Source organism: Acomys russatus, chromosome 21 (genome assembly GCF_903995435.1).
Source record: "Acomys russatus chromosome 21, mAcoRus1.1, whole genome shotgun sequence".
NCBI lineage: Eukaryota > Metazoa > Chordata > Mammalia > Rodentia > Muridae > Acomys > Acomys russatus.
Genome location: NC_067157.1, coordinates 52,794,281 through 52,808,500, shown reverse-complemented (window position 1 = coordinate 52,808,500; position 14,220 = coordinate 52,794,281). Strand labels below are relative to the sequence as shown.

At 44.8% G+C, this 14,220-nt stretch overlaps 1 pseudogene; it reads left to right on the top strand.

Annotated features, from left to right (window-relative positions):
* Positions 1-6,044: 6,044 nt before the first annotated feature.
* On the top strand, positions 6,045-12,693 carry LOC127205171 (40S ribosomal protein S3a-like; annotated as a pseudogene).
* The last annotated feature ends 1,527 nt before the right edge of the window (positions 12,694-14,220 follow it).

Genomic DNA, 14,220 nt, shown 5'->3' with positions numbered 1-14,220 from the left:
CTTCCAATCTAAGCTGCAGAGAGTCTGCCCATTCCAAGCCCATGGCCCCAACCCGGGAACCACTAATCTTCCTGACCTCTTGGTCCCCAGATGAAGAGACTGTTTGGGAAGATTTTTAAACCTTGAGCAGGTGGACCCTCACCAGAGGAAGTGAGTCAGTGGGGATGAGCTCTGACGTAGTACGGCTGGAACCTACTTCCTGTTCTTTCTCTCTCGGCTTCCTAATCATAGATACAATGAGACCAGCTGATCTCCCTCGCCAGGCAACATGTCTTCCCCATCACAGTAGCCTATATTCCCTCAAACTGTGAATATATATACCCTTCCTTCCTCCCTTAGCTTGCTTATTGTCTGTTTATTTGGTCACAGTACCAAGCAAAGTAACTAACGCAAGACAATTTCCCATTTGTGATATGCCGTGGGTTCAAATTGCCTTTCTTCTTTAAATACAAATAACTCAGGTCTCTAGTGCATCGTCCTTTAGTTCATTGGGATATGTTTACTAATGCAGGCCAGAGTCCTGCCAGATGTCATATTCAATGGTCCTAACTGATAGCAAGTGGAGTCTACGTCTCAGAACACCAGCAAGAGAGGAAAGGCAGGGAGGAGGCGTTCCTGCACAAGCATCTCATAGGAGCCATGAGGAGTGATCTCAAATCTACAGTGAGATACAGTCATGTCTTTAGAAGAAAAAGGAGCATGTCCCACATAATTGTACCTCACTGTAGATTTGAGATCAGAATTCAGACCGTGGATTCTGGGGACTATCTGCCTGAAAACAAGACAATGGGGTGCTACCACCTCACTCCTCTGCTTTCCTTATTTTACAGTCAGCCAATGAAAGACCAAAGAGTGTAAGAGACTCTACGAAATGGCTTTGCTCAATTTTTAGCAGCAGTGGGGCAAGGATCCGCGTTCACACACAATTATACATTTCCCAGCTCACTCTAACTCCTGGAATCTCTCATTTACAGTTCACTCTTTTGGTTAAAAATATAATACACTGTAAAAAGAAACTTTTGAAAATAGTTGCTAAAATTAATTTGTGTGAATATAAGAAAGCCTACTCTGTCTTCAGTCAAAAGAACACTGTCAGTAAAGGTAGCATTTTTGTGGAAAATAATGGAAGTTTTATGATACAAAAGTAAAGATTTTGAGTATTCATAACATTTGAACATTGACATGATCTAACAATTTCAAACTACTATATTTGTTTAGGAGAAACTTAAGATGATATGTGAAGTCAGAATGAGTTCTCTACCTAAGAATATTGCACCAACACCAATTTCCTAATTCTGGTGATTTAGTCTTAATTATGGTATATAAAAGAATCAGTGGAAGTCTCGGGATGTGGCTCGGCCTATAGATGCTTGCCTGGTGTGCACAAAGCCCTAGACTCAGTCCCCAGCACTGTATGGTGGTACACACCTATAATTCAGAGAAGTTCTACATAGTGAGTTCTAAGCCAGCCCCATCCCTGAGATCTCCTCTCACAGAGTGAAGACAGCAAACCCACAGAAACTCAACGTGCTGTTTTTACAATCACTTTGAGTCTTAATCTATTTAGAAACAAAAAGAGATTTGCATGTAATGATACACTGTTAGGACAAACAGCCCTTTAAAAAAAAAAAAACAACAAACAACCCTCAAGACAGAAGCGATTGTGCCATTGAGCTCTTTCTGGGAAGGACATGACAAAATCCCCCAAGAATGCCAAATCCAGCCCCCTTCAGGGTTGTTCCATCCTCAGCCATATAGTTGCTCAATGGCTCCCAGTTCACTCCAGAGCCCAGATGGTTTTACAGGAGAGCCTGGTTCCGACTCCCTCTGACCACTGTTTCTGCAGGAAATGCCTCAATGTTTCAGAAAAAACAGTTTACTGGAGTGTCCTCAAAGCCAAACCTGTTTTCTACTGGGAGCTAGCTGGCTGTGTGCTCGCTGCCATGAGAGCTGCCGTGGCCTGGAGAACATTTATAGCTTATAAGAGCGAGTAGAACAAGAACCACGGGCTGTGGGTTTCTTCTGATTTCAACTTGTCTTTACAAAGATAAAGCAGCAGACCCTTCCAATATGGTGATCAGTCATAGCTCCCTAAGCCAAGTCTCAGAAGGAGGTTATGTGGGGACAGAAGCTTTATGTTTCTCCTGCTCTTTTGCTGTGTGAGCAGCGGCTTCCAGTGACTCCTGCCCCTAGCTTATCCCAGACTTATATATACGTCTGCATATACCTGAATCCCAAGTGCAGTCTCACTCCAAACTCTTCCAAACAGATCCTGAGCGCCAATCAAATTAGAAACAGCATCCCCAAGCATCTCTGTTGTTCTAGCCAGTATCCTATGTGACCGGGCACCAGTGAGAGTAGTCACCCACTTGACCAGACAGTATACATTCAAATCCAAACTCCAGACAAGCCCCGTCTCTGTTACCAAGGCCTTATGGAGCTCAGCATCTGATCACCTGGCCATGACCACATACATTTTCTCCATCAATCAGATTTCCTTACTGCTACCACCCAAGCTCAGGCCAGCTCTCATTGTTATACTGAAGAACTGACCTCCTCTCCATTCTAGATTCTCTCTTATTATTGTATAATGTCCACTGTGCACTGTGCTCCTTTTCATATCTGCTCCTGTACCTTCAATAGCAACAGAATCAGCTACTGTGCCAGAATGGTCAGTCATTCGGGCCCTGGGCTCTGCTCTGGAATTCCCTCTGCCACTCATTGCCTATGTGCCCTAGACATATCACTCCTCCAAAGTGGAAGTTTCTGGTTTCTTTAAAAGCTCAGTTGTGTCATGTGATGTTTTTCTAGAAGCTGTCTTGTAAGAGGGCATGTGATGTTTTGCTGGAAGCTATCTTGTGGAAGGGCACATGATACTTTGCTCAAAACAGACACATGGGAGGGCACAAGATGCTCAGGAAAAAATATAAATAGAACCCCACAGACAGTGCGACAACACATTTGCATTGCCGTGCTGTGCAATGCTTTGCTGGCCTTTGCTTCATGGTATTCTGGCTGATTCTGGCCACTTTCACTGACTCATGCCGATTGGGCGGAGCCTTGCTGTTTCTCATCATTGTGCCACCGTTACTGACTCGTGTTGCTGTTTGGTGTCTGTTATTGAACTGGACTGCTGATATCCTGACAACGCAGAGTGGAACTGGCTCAGGGAACTACTTCTAAACAGGTCCACAAGCTCCCTTTTTAAAATTAACCTTCTCTCTCCCCTAACTCTGGACAGTGGGTTGGAAGGGAGGTAGAAGCACTTAAGAACCCTAAACAAAGTAGGATTTTTTTTTTTTTTTAATTTAAGTGTACAGTCCTCCTCCTAGGTCAGTGGTTTCCAACCTTCTGAATGCTTCAACCCTTTAATATAGTTCCTCATATTGTGGTGACCACCAACCATAAAATTATTGTCCGTGCTACTTTATAACTGTAGTTTTGCTACTATTATGAATTGTAATATAAATATCTGTTTTCTGATGATCTTAGGAGAGCCCTGGGAAAGATCACTGAGCTGCAAAGGGGTCTCGGCCCACAGATTGAGAATCACTGTCTTGGAGCCTGAGGCTAAAACCGTGGACTAAGAACAGCGGAAACAAATGAAACACCAGAAACACCAGAGACAGACGTTTAACATAGGCTCGTTTTCAAAACATTTTTTTTCATCTCCAAATGACTTTCTCATGATTCTTCCCTAACATCTACTTTTTTCTATTATCTACGATGCATGGCTGCCCTTATCACACCAGGGCACACTCAATGTCACACAGCACACTGAGCAGGGGTGTGAGTCCCTCCTTGTGAAACCTGTTACTCTTGTTGTCACTCTCAGTGTGGCAGGAACTGCTCTCAGCATCTGGCTTATATGCACCGTGCCCACGAAGCATCGGGCAGATTGCTAGGAATGCTGCAAATGTTTGCCTTGTTGTCTGGGTCCTTCGGAAGGAAACACGACAACACCTCTGCTTATCAGCTTGGAACACTCACGCTGTCGGGACATCTTTGGTTTTTGATGCATTTGCTTACTGGCATATGTTCTCCAAACCCAACCATGGAAAATAAATTAGGTGTTCCATGGCTTCCAGTAAACACTCATTCCTGTTGACAAAGAAATCCTCGATCTCACCTTATCAAAACGGGCCCAGATGTCTGACGTGGTTGCTAGTTATTGCCCCACGGACATTTTCCTGCTGTGCCTCTAACCAGCCCATCATGAGTGGGTGAGGCCAACACGAGGGCTCCCAAAGGAAACTTGGCAGGGTGGCTGCTGATCTGCCCTCACAGGTGTTCCACAAACATGGGCCGAAAGGCAGGCATTGACTTGAGGGAGTGTTTCTCGCTGCAGATATGGTGGCAGAAAAACTAATTGGAGAAATCTTCCCCATGGGTGTTTCATGGCTCTGAAGTCTCTACTCGGGGAAAGATATGAAGGTGAGACATCAGGAGCCACCAGCCCCAGCCTCAATCGGCTGTGAAGTGACACGGACGTCCCAGAAATCACAGCCCTAGGCATGGTTTCCCAAGTGGCTCTGCGTGGCTACGCAGAGTGTGACTCAATCCATGTCATTAGGAGGCTGGGCTTTCCCCACCACTTCTAAGGTAGCTTTTGAAATGACTCTTTCAGGAAGAGAAACGCCATTCTCTGGATCCATGGTGGACAGTGGTCCCTGATGCAGGAACAGGTCCGAGCTCTGACTCGAGTAGTGGCCTTTGGTGCTTCGGGGAATCAATGGCAGAAAGGATGACGACACAAAACAGACAGACTCAGCCTGCAGCCAGAAACAAAGTGGATTTTTGTGTGACTAAGTGTCTTTAAGTGAGACTCTGGGTTCAGTCCTGGGTGCATGGGTAGACACTCTAGGTGCCTCTTTCGAAGCTCAGACTTAAAAACATGAATTAGCCAGGGCACAAAATATTCAAGCAGCTGGAACTCAGGATGAAAAAAGAAATCCTGAAGATGAGATTGAAGAAAAAGCAAAGGAGACTTGAAGCAAAAAGGCCACCTGGAACAGAGAGAAAATGGGGACGGGTACTAAGAGGGCCAATGGAGATGGACGTGACTGAAAGAGGGGGAGAAATGAGACAGCATTTGGGGAAAGAGGCTTCTAGGCTGGCCCAGAGCTGTCAGACTTGGCCACAGAGATGATACAAGAGGGCAAAAAAAGTGAGAGACTAGCTGGGCAGACAGCCGCGGATTTTAGACAGTGGGACTCCAAGTACCCAGGGGGCCACTGGCTGGCAATTCAGAGGTTGTGAAATAAAGCTGTGTGGGCAGTGGGTGAGAAATCATGTGCCTATGTCTTCTGTTTCTCTTTTTCTTGGAACTTAAGGAGGCTTGAGCCTCTGCTCAAAAAAGAAAAAGAAGGGAGGGCTCACACTAGTAACCCCGACATTTAGAAGGATGGATTCCAGACTTCTCCAGGCTGCATGGCAAGACCCTTCTCACAAAACCCAAACCGGAAGTTTAAAGACATGAATGAAGACAAAGTGAACTAAAGGGGGAAAAAAGAGGAAGACAGAAGGAATCAGGGCTTCCCATAGCCACCTTTGTCCTCCAAACACTTCCCAGCCCTGCTCAGTGAAAGGCCCTCTGCCCTCTCCTGCTACCAGCCCTTGGCATGCACTCACTTCTTACCCTCTTAACAGGATTGTGAAAGAGCTCTCATAGGCTGAACACATTCTGTTGGTAAGACTTGGTTCATTTTTTAAAAATTTTTAATTACTAGTTTTCTCACAGCAGTGCACATTGATGGTAAAGACATATTTCATTCTGTCTTTATATATATATGAAGGTATATGCAACTTTCTATTATTTATATTTCTCTCCTGTTTACCCTCCCTCTGGCCTCCTTACTATTTCCCTCAAGTCCTACTTCTATTTTCATGGGTGTTTTTAATTGTACTATGATTTAAAAAATAAAACATACTTTTTTTCTTTCTGAACATAGATTATTATAATTAACAGAGCAGTCTCCAGTGTTGTCCATTTTCGTGCAAATGACTTGACTTCCTCTTTCTTAATGTTTGAGGAATATGCTGCCATGCGCATGGGCCACCTCATCTTTACCCACTCACTGGTTGACAGATATCTAGGCTGGTTCCATAAGCTCACCGTCCATAAGCTCAAGTATGGTAGGGCTCAAAATCAAAGTGCAAACAAGGGGGAGCTGAAATGGGTTAAATCTAATGGAATTGTTAGCAGAAGACATCCCATGAGAAGTCTCTAAACAACTCCGGCTATTGCCAAGGATGTTTATTGTTCTCCACAAACTGATAGTAAAGGTCCTGTTTCTGAAGACGAAACTTACATATCTCATCGACCAAGGGGAAGTTGAGCTGCTGCCTAACTACAGCTTTCATGCCTACTGACTAGAATTCAGGGAGTTGAGGGGGAAGAATATAAACACCAACTTTGCTAACAAACCCTGAGACTTACAGTGCTGTCCCAAGGCTGAGAGGGGAAGTAGGCACAAACCTCCATCCCTAAGCAAGAAGTTATCTCAAACCAACAGCTGCTTGCAGAGGGGAAATTAGTTTTCCCCAATAGTGTCTCACAGGGTATACAAACCACATTTAAAGGCAGGCCCCATGCTCAGCAGTAGATTAGCAACACCAAATGAACTCAATGGTGTTTTTGGAGACATTTTTTGGGGGGAGTCTCATATTGCTTTTTTGTTTTGTTTTGTTAATCTTACTGGTCCTTTGCTTGGATACTGTGGTTCAGTGTTTTTATGAGGATTTTTTTTTTTTTTTTTTTTTTTGAGAGTGTATGCGTCTGCATGTGTATATGCTACTTGTGTTTCTTTGGTTTTGTCTTTTTTATTCTGTTTTGGTTTTGCTTTGCTTTGTTTTCTTTTTTGCTTGTTTTCTAAAGAGAAAGAGAGAATGAAGTCGGGAAGTTGGATGTGGGGAGGTAGGGAGGAGCTTGGAAGAGGTGAGGGAGAGTAAAGCGTGATCAGAATATATTATTTGAAAAAGAATTGTTTTTAATTTAAAAAGGAATGTAAAACAAATTCTAAAGCAGTGGTGTTTTCACTTAATCACTCTGTGTTTTCTCTTTCAGAGAGATTGATGCTAAAACAAGAGCCAGTAAGTGTCACTGGGAGGCACCACTGAGGTTCAGATACCCCAAGCCCGAGCTCTACTCCATGTCTCATTCTTTGTCTTTATCGGCATCTGTGATGGTGACGAACATTCCAAAGAGCTCCCTTGACATTTGTGAGCCATTTACACTTGCCGAGGGGGACTTGGCTGGAACAGAAGGCCAAAACACTGCTGCCATGGTTGTCCACTCTGGCTTTGTCTCAGCTCTACCGGCAAAGATCTCCTCACTGCTCCTATGCACCACCGACGGTGAACGACAGCTGCCTGAATGCTTGCATCAGCATAGGCAAGGACGCAAACAAGGGGTGTCTACCCAGAGCTGCTGACGGTACACAGCAATGTATACTGCGGGGAATGCCACTCTCCAGGGCCTAGAACCCCTCTGAGAATCCAATCTGCCTCCTAATACTCTTTGGTATTAACAGGGCTGTCTGGGGAGCTGGGTGAAACATGGACTGGAAATAACTCTCCTATCCCTTTCTAAAGCAAAAGAATCGAAACCTGTGCTGTGGAGACAGCTAAGCAGATAAATTGCAGGCTGTGCAAGCCTAAAGACCCGAGTTCAGATCCCCAGAACCCAAGTAGAAGTCAGCCACAGTAGTGCACATCCATAACCTCAGTGTTCCTACCACTCAATGTGAGGCAGAGACAGGAAGTTTGTGGGTCACCTAGCCTGGAGTGCACAGCGGCTACAAAGGAGACCGTCTCAAATAAAATAGAAGGTGAAAACCGCTACCTGAGGCTGTCTTCTAAGCTCCCTGGGCATGTGACACACATGAACGAACATGTCACCACAACACACACACACACACACACACATACACACACACACACACACACACATACACACACACACACAATTTTTTTTTTCAATTAGAAAGCCTTTCCAACTCCAAAATTAAGCCTATATTTTCTGGCTGCCCCCTAAGACCATGTCATCACTCACTAAATATTAATATAAGTAATCTTTAAAAGCAACAAGAACTGAAACTTGCACTAAATATCACAAGCACATCTGTACCTGGGCAAAGAGCTTCCTAATGATTTAGACCAAGGGTCCTCAACGTCCTAATTCTGCAACCCTGTAATATAGTTCCTCATATTGTGGTGATCCCAAGGGTAAAATTACTTTTATTGCTATTTCATAATTGTAATTTTGTTACTGCTGTGTATTGTGCTGTGGATACATTTCTGGATAGTCATCAGTGATCCCTGTGAGAGGATTGCTCAACCCCAAGAGGAGTCACCACTCAAAGGTTGAATATGTCTGATTTAAATCCATCTCTAAATCCCTCTCCCTGTTTGCCTCTGCAGTCCAGACATCCACACCCAGCTGGGCACAGAGGGGCTGTGCTGCAGCCAGAGGTCTCTTTACAAACTATAAATCCTCAGTGATTCCAGGACCCTTCCGAGAATTCACCTCATGGCAGGTTGTTCCCTTTGGACCTCGAAGGCCAACACTTAGGCCGAGGAAGGAAGCCAGAGGGGGTGAGTCTACAGTAGATGAGTGTCGCCTCTATCCTCTCTCACTCAACCTTTACATCAGAGTGTTAGACTGTTTTATTTTAAGATATTTTTATTAAAATATGAGAGAAAAGAACATAAAGACAAATTATGGGACAAAATTATCTCCCATAAAGCCCTTCTCATGATCCCTTCAGAGGCTCTTCAACCATAGGATGAGGGAAGACATCACTGGTCTTCTTCTATTGCCCCTGGAAGTGCTATATTACTTTCTCGGGGACTCAGTTGATAGCATGCTTGCTTAGCATGCATGGAACCCTTAGATCAAACCTGGCACCACATAAGACACATGGGGTGGTACATGCCTATAATCCCAGCACTCAAGGGCCAGTGGCAGGAAGATCAGAAGTTCAAGGTCATCCTCAGCTATTTAACCAGTTCAAGGCTAGCCTTAGCTACATGAGACCCTCCCTCAAAACAGACAAAGGAAAACAAGCTCGTCGCTGTCTCAGAATTCTCTGTATGGCCAAAATTAAACACCACCCACCCAGGATCTCACAAGGCATCCTGCTCTGAGAGGCTTCTAGGCCATGGCTGCCAATGTAGCTTTGCCCACCAGGGCTGACCCAGTGTGTAAAATAACTCCCCTGAGACTCCTTCCCCGTTTTAGAAAAAAACATTAAGCCTGAAAGTAGGCACGATTTCGCCTTCTCCAGCCCCAAGAAAGCTTTGAAAACCATTCATTCCAGGACTCCCTTCCAGCTCCAGGCATTTCACATTTCTCAAGAGAATGTGTGTCCCCAAACACCCTGAGAACATTTGTTTGTCCCACTGCAAGCCAGGAGGGTCTTAACTATAGGTTGTGCAGTTGGAGATGCCCAGACCCAGGTGATAACCACAAAGAATACGGTGACCCCAACCTTCAGTTAGGAATATCAAATACTGTAACCCATGGCTACTCAAGACACATCCATGAGAGCATCTGCATGGCCCATGTGCCCATCAAGAAACCCCAGAGCCAATCTGCAACACCTGCCTGCAGTTTCACTTCATTTGTGGTTGTTTTCACATGTTACCCGCTTTGATAATTTTCTGCTCTACGAGATAGCACAAAGGTTTTGCTGTCTGTGTTCTGTGGGTTATTTTTTTCTTCTGGCAAGATAGCATTTGCCAATGATCTGCACCATTCGAGGGAAGCCTGTACATTCTGCTCTGACCCTAACCTGGAAGGGGGAAATTGCCAAAATGAATCCCCCAACTCACCCTGTACCCAGTCTTTCTCAGGTCTGCAGAAACTGAGTTCTGGGTATCAGGAATGCCACTCAGCTGAAAAACAGGCAAAAGGAGCTCTTTCTATTATCTGCTGTGGCTGGGTCCTGCTGAGGGACCTGGGCAGGGAGCCTGAATTCCTGCTGATATGTTGTAACAAGTAAACCAGTGGAACAGATCTGTGGAGACACCTGTAAAGCAGAGAGCCCTGATCTTCTGATGTCTGGGGGTGGTGGGAAAGTAAGACTCACTTTGACATTCTTGCATTAGCCCAAGACGGCTTATTAATCTGTTCATGACCTTATTAGCATATCTATGTTAAGGTTTCTATACTCAGGGAATATGTAATTGGGGCTGGAGAGATGACTCACAGTGCACCCAGGGCATGGTGGCACATGCCTGTAATCCCAGCACTTGGGAGGCAAAGGCAGGTGGATCTCTGTGAGTTCAAGGCCAGCCTGGTCTACAAGTGAGTCCAGGGCAGCTAGCACTACACAGAGAAACCTGTCTCAAAAAAAGCAAGCAAACAAACAAACAACAACAACAACAACAAAAACCCACAGTGGGTGGTTCACAACCAGCTGTAATTCCCGTTCTATAGGATCTGCAGTCCTATTTTAGACTCACACATGCAAACTCCCTCTGCCAAACCCACATACATACAATTAAAACAGTAAGAGAAAATCTTAAGAAAGGACATATAATTAATTACATGAAAATACTTGTATTTTTTTAATATACCAAGATATATGTATGACTTGGCTTCTGAGGAATCTCTTACTTGATTGTGAAGTTCTGTATTTGACAGCAGCCGACTGTCCCTCATAATTCCTTGAAAGTTTTCAACCCAGAGGCCCAGAAGCATAGCAACTAAAGCTGGACATGCTTAGTAGCTACAAGCAACATGTCCCCAGACACACCACTGTGCTACAAGACAAAGCAGGAAAAGTTCTGAGAGCCCAGAAGCTGAAGAGAGAGACACAAAAAGGAAGGTGAAACTGAGGAAGGAGGCTGGCAGCTCAGAAAGCCAGCTGTCCTCTCATCTCTGCTGAAACTAAAGGGACTTGGTCTCAGAAGTGGGGACTACTAATACTCAGGCTATTGCAACCAGACACAGTCATCTTTTAGGCAGAAACAGCTTGTTCCTGCTTATATTCGAGTATAGCTTGGACTCCAGTTAGAGGGCCTGGGTTAGATCTCTGTGTGAGACACGCTCTCGGTTCAGACTGGATCAAAATACGGAATTGTGGTACTCAATCTCCAAACCTCATAGCCGTGCACAGGGAAACTCCCAAGTGGTAAAGTATATTTACATAAATAGAAGCTTACATCCAATTATGTTTTAGTTAATTTTTAATTTGGGTATTTTTGCTGTTGTTTTAAAAATTATTCACTGGCCTTTTTGGCTCTCTGAGCAGCACCATGATGGTCGCAAGAACAAGCACCTGGTGGAAGGCAGCGAGAAGGCAGCCAAGAAGAAAGTGGTTGGTACGTTTTCCAGGAAAGACTGATATGATGTCAACGCTCCAGCTGTGTTTAATATTAGAAACCTTAGACGTTGGCCTAATCTTCTTATGGACTGTGTACAGTTCACCCTTGTTCACTCAAATGCTGATTTCTCCACCCCACTCTCCGTATCGATCCTGACATTGTACTGTGATGTTTATTCTAAGTATCTCCAGGTTCAAGTTTGTGTGAACATGTCACCATTTGAACTCTGTGTTGTCAATAAAAGCCAACTAGCCAATGCTGTGCAATAACAGAGCACGGGGTGGGACATCCTGATAGAGTGAGGGGAGGAGACAGAGCAGGAAGAGGAGAAGGGATGCTCTTGGAAAGAACTGGGGAGCACCAGGAGGGATGAGCTGGACCTAGGAGTAAAAAACAACTGTAAAATGGGGAGGAGACAGGGAAGGAAGGAGAGGATGGAGCCATGAGGAAAGACCGGAAACATCAAGAGAAATGAACCGGGCCTAGGAGATGATTAAAAATCAAGTATAAAGTGGGAAATCTAAATGGGAAGAAACTATACTAGCATGGAGGTTTAGGATGGAGTAATTACTGTGCAGCATTGTGATATAGATTAATCAAATCGATCCTAGTCTCTCTGTGCAGTTATTTGGGAATAAAGCTGGTTAAGGAGTAACCACTGATATCACTAAAATAATAATTCAATGTTAAATATTAAATATTCATTTAACAATTGGAAAAACACTAGTCACGAGAACTCAAGGAACCAACATTGTATCTAATGACCACAAGGGTAGTGTGATTGAAGTGAGCCTTGCCGAGCTACAGAGCGACAGAATTGCATTTAAAAATTTCAAGCTAACTACTGAGGGTGTTCAGGACAAAAACTGTCTGACTAACTTACCTGGGACAAAATATGTTCCATGGTCTAAAACTGTCAGACCATGATTGAAGCTCATGTTGATGTCAAGATGACCGATGGTTATTTGCTCCATCTTTTTTGTGTTGGTCTCACTAAAAACACAACAACCAGATACAAAGGGCATCCTATGCGCAGCACCGGCAGGTCCACCAGATCCGGAAGATGATGATTAGGAATCGCGACCCGAGAAGTACAGACAATGGACTTGAAGGAAGTGGTTAATAAGTTGATTCCAAACAGCATTGGAAAAGTCACAGAAAAGGCTTGCCGGTCCATCTATCCTCTTCATGATGTCTTTGTTAGAAAAGTAAAAATGCTGAAGAAACCCACATTTGAATTGCGAAAACTAATGGAGCTCCATGGTGAAGGTGGTAGTTCTGGAAAAAGCGACTGGCGAGGAGACAGGTGCTAACGTTGAGCGAGTTGATGAATTTGAATCACCAGTCCAAGGATCTGTTTAAAATCCAGATGTTTAATATGACAAGTAAAAAGTCCTATTTATGAAAACAAAAGGTTATTCACTGTTCTTTGTTTAACACTTGTTTTGAGACAGAGTCTTACTACGTAACCCAGGCTGGTCCCAAACTGAGGATATTTCTGCCGCAAGCTCCCAAGTGATGGGACCGCGGGTCCCTGTCCATAAGGGGGCCAGGTGCAGTTTTATTCTTCTTCTGAAGCGTCTAAGCCAGTGGCTCTCAACCTGTGGGTCATGACCCCACAAGGATCACATAACCAGATATTATGATTCGTAACCATAGGAAAAGTATAGTTATGAAGCAGCAATGAAATAATGTTCTGGTTGGGGGAGGGGGGCTCACCACAACATTAAGAACTATATTAAAGGGTTGCAGCATTAGGAAGATTGAGAACCACTGCTCTAAGCTCTCCTTTGATCATAAGCATTTAACCCCTAGCCTGGGAACTCCCGAGGTGAATTGTGGGTAGAAGGATCTTGCCAGGCATGGGGAGTGACAGCCATCTTCCACAAATTCCTGTTCAAAAGGCACAGCTTCCCTGAGCAGCAGACAGGGTTGACTGTTGCCTGCCTTCAGGCCACGCACCACCCCACCCCCCACCCCCCAACAATCCTTCATTCTGTTTTGGTTTAAAAAAAAAAAAAAAGCCCGACGGGGCCCCTATGCTGGCTGACTGGCCCTGTAAGCAGGCACAGGTCCAGGCAGGCATTTGGCAGGGCTTCCTGGCCTGCTCTGCCCAATGTCCTGTTCAACCTCTTAGTAGTTTGTAAAGAGAATAAGGCAAGGTCACAGTTTCCTAAAATCTGGGTCAGGCTCAGCAGAGATTCCTCATGCCCTGACAAACATGCTCCTCCCACACAGAAAACGTGCAGCCAGACCCGCTTCTAGTCACCCCCCCCCCTCGCCGCCCATCTTTAGTCCCACAACCACACACCTCAACCACCTACCTGGCCTCGGTGGTCAGCACATGGTTTTGGTCCCTCCACACAGGCCATGTGTCACATGTCAGGCATCGAAATGGTTAAACTTTGAAGAGCCTTCAAGGGCTCACGCTATGGATGAGAAAACATGAGACTTATTTTCTCTCTTCCATTTTGTGGTTCCGTAACTTTAACTTCAAGGTTTTCCATTGTGGGGTTCCTAGAATTTACAGTATCGAAAGCTCATGGGGAAGTCTGTTTTTACATCTGTCACTCCTCACAAATACTAGCAAGATGTAGTCTTGTATTTTCAAATGTCACCCCTAACCCCTCCACCCCTCTTACACCGCTGGCCCCTTGACCCCTCTGACACCCTCATCCCGTCCACCCCCTGGCTCCCGCCAAGCCCCCACCCATGGATTGAGCTGTCCTGTGACTCTATCTATGGCTCAGTTTCCCTGACTATACAATAGGTTGTTTTAACCACTGCTGTGTTAATGCAGGCTGATTTGTCACAATTGTCACCCATTGTTTGCTCTGCTGCCCTAATCTTTGAGGACCTCCCACAAGTGTCATTGACAGTGAGCTTTTC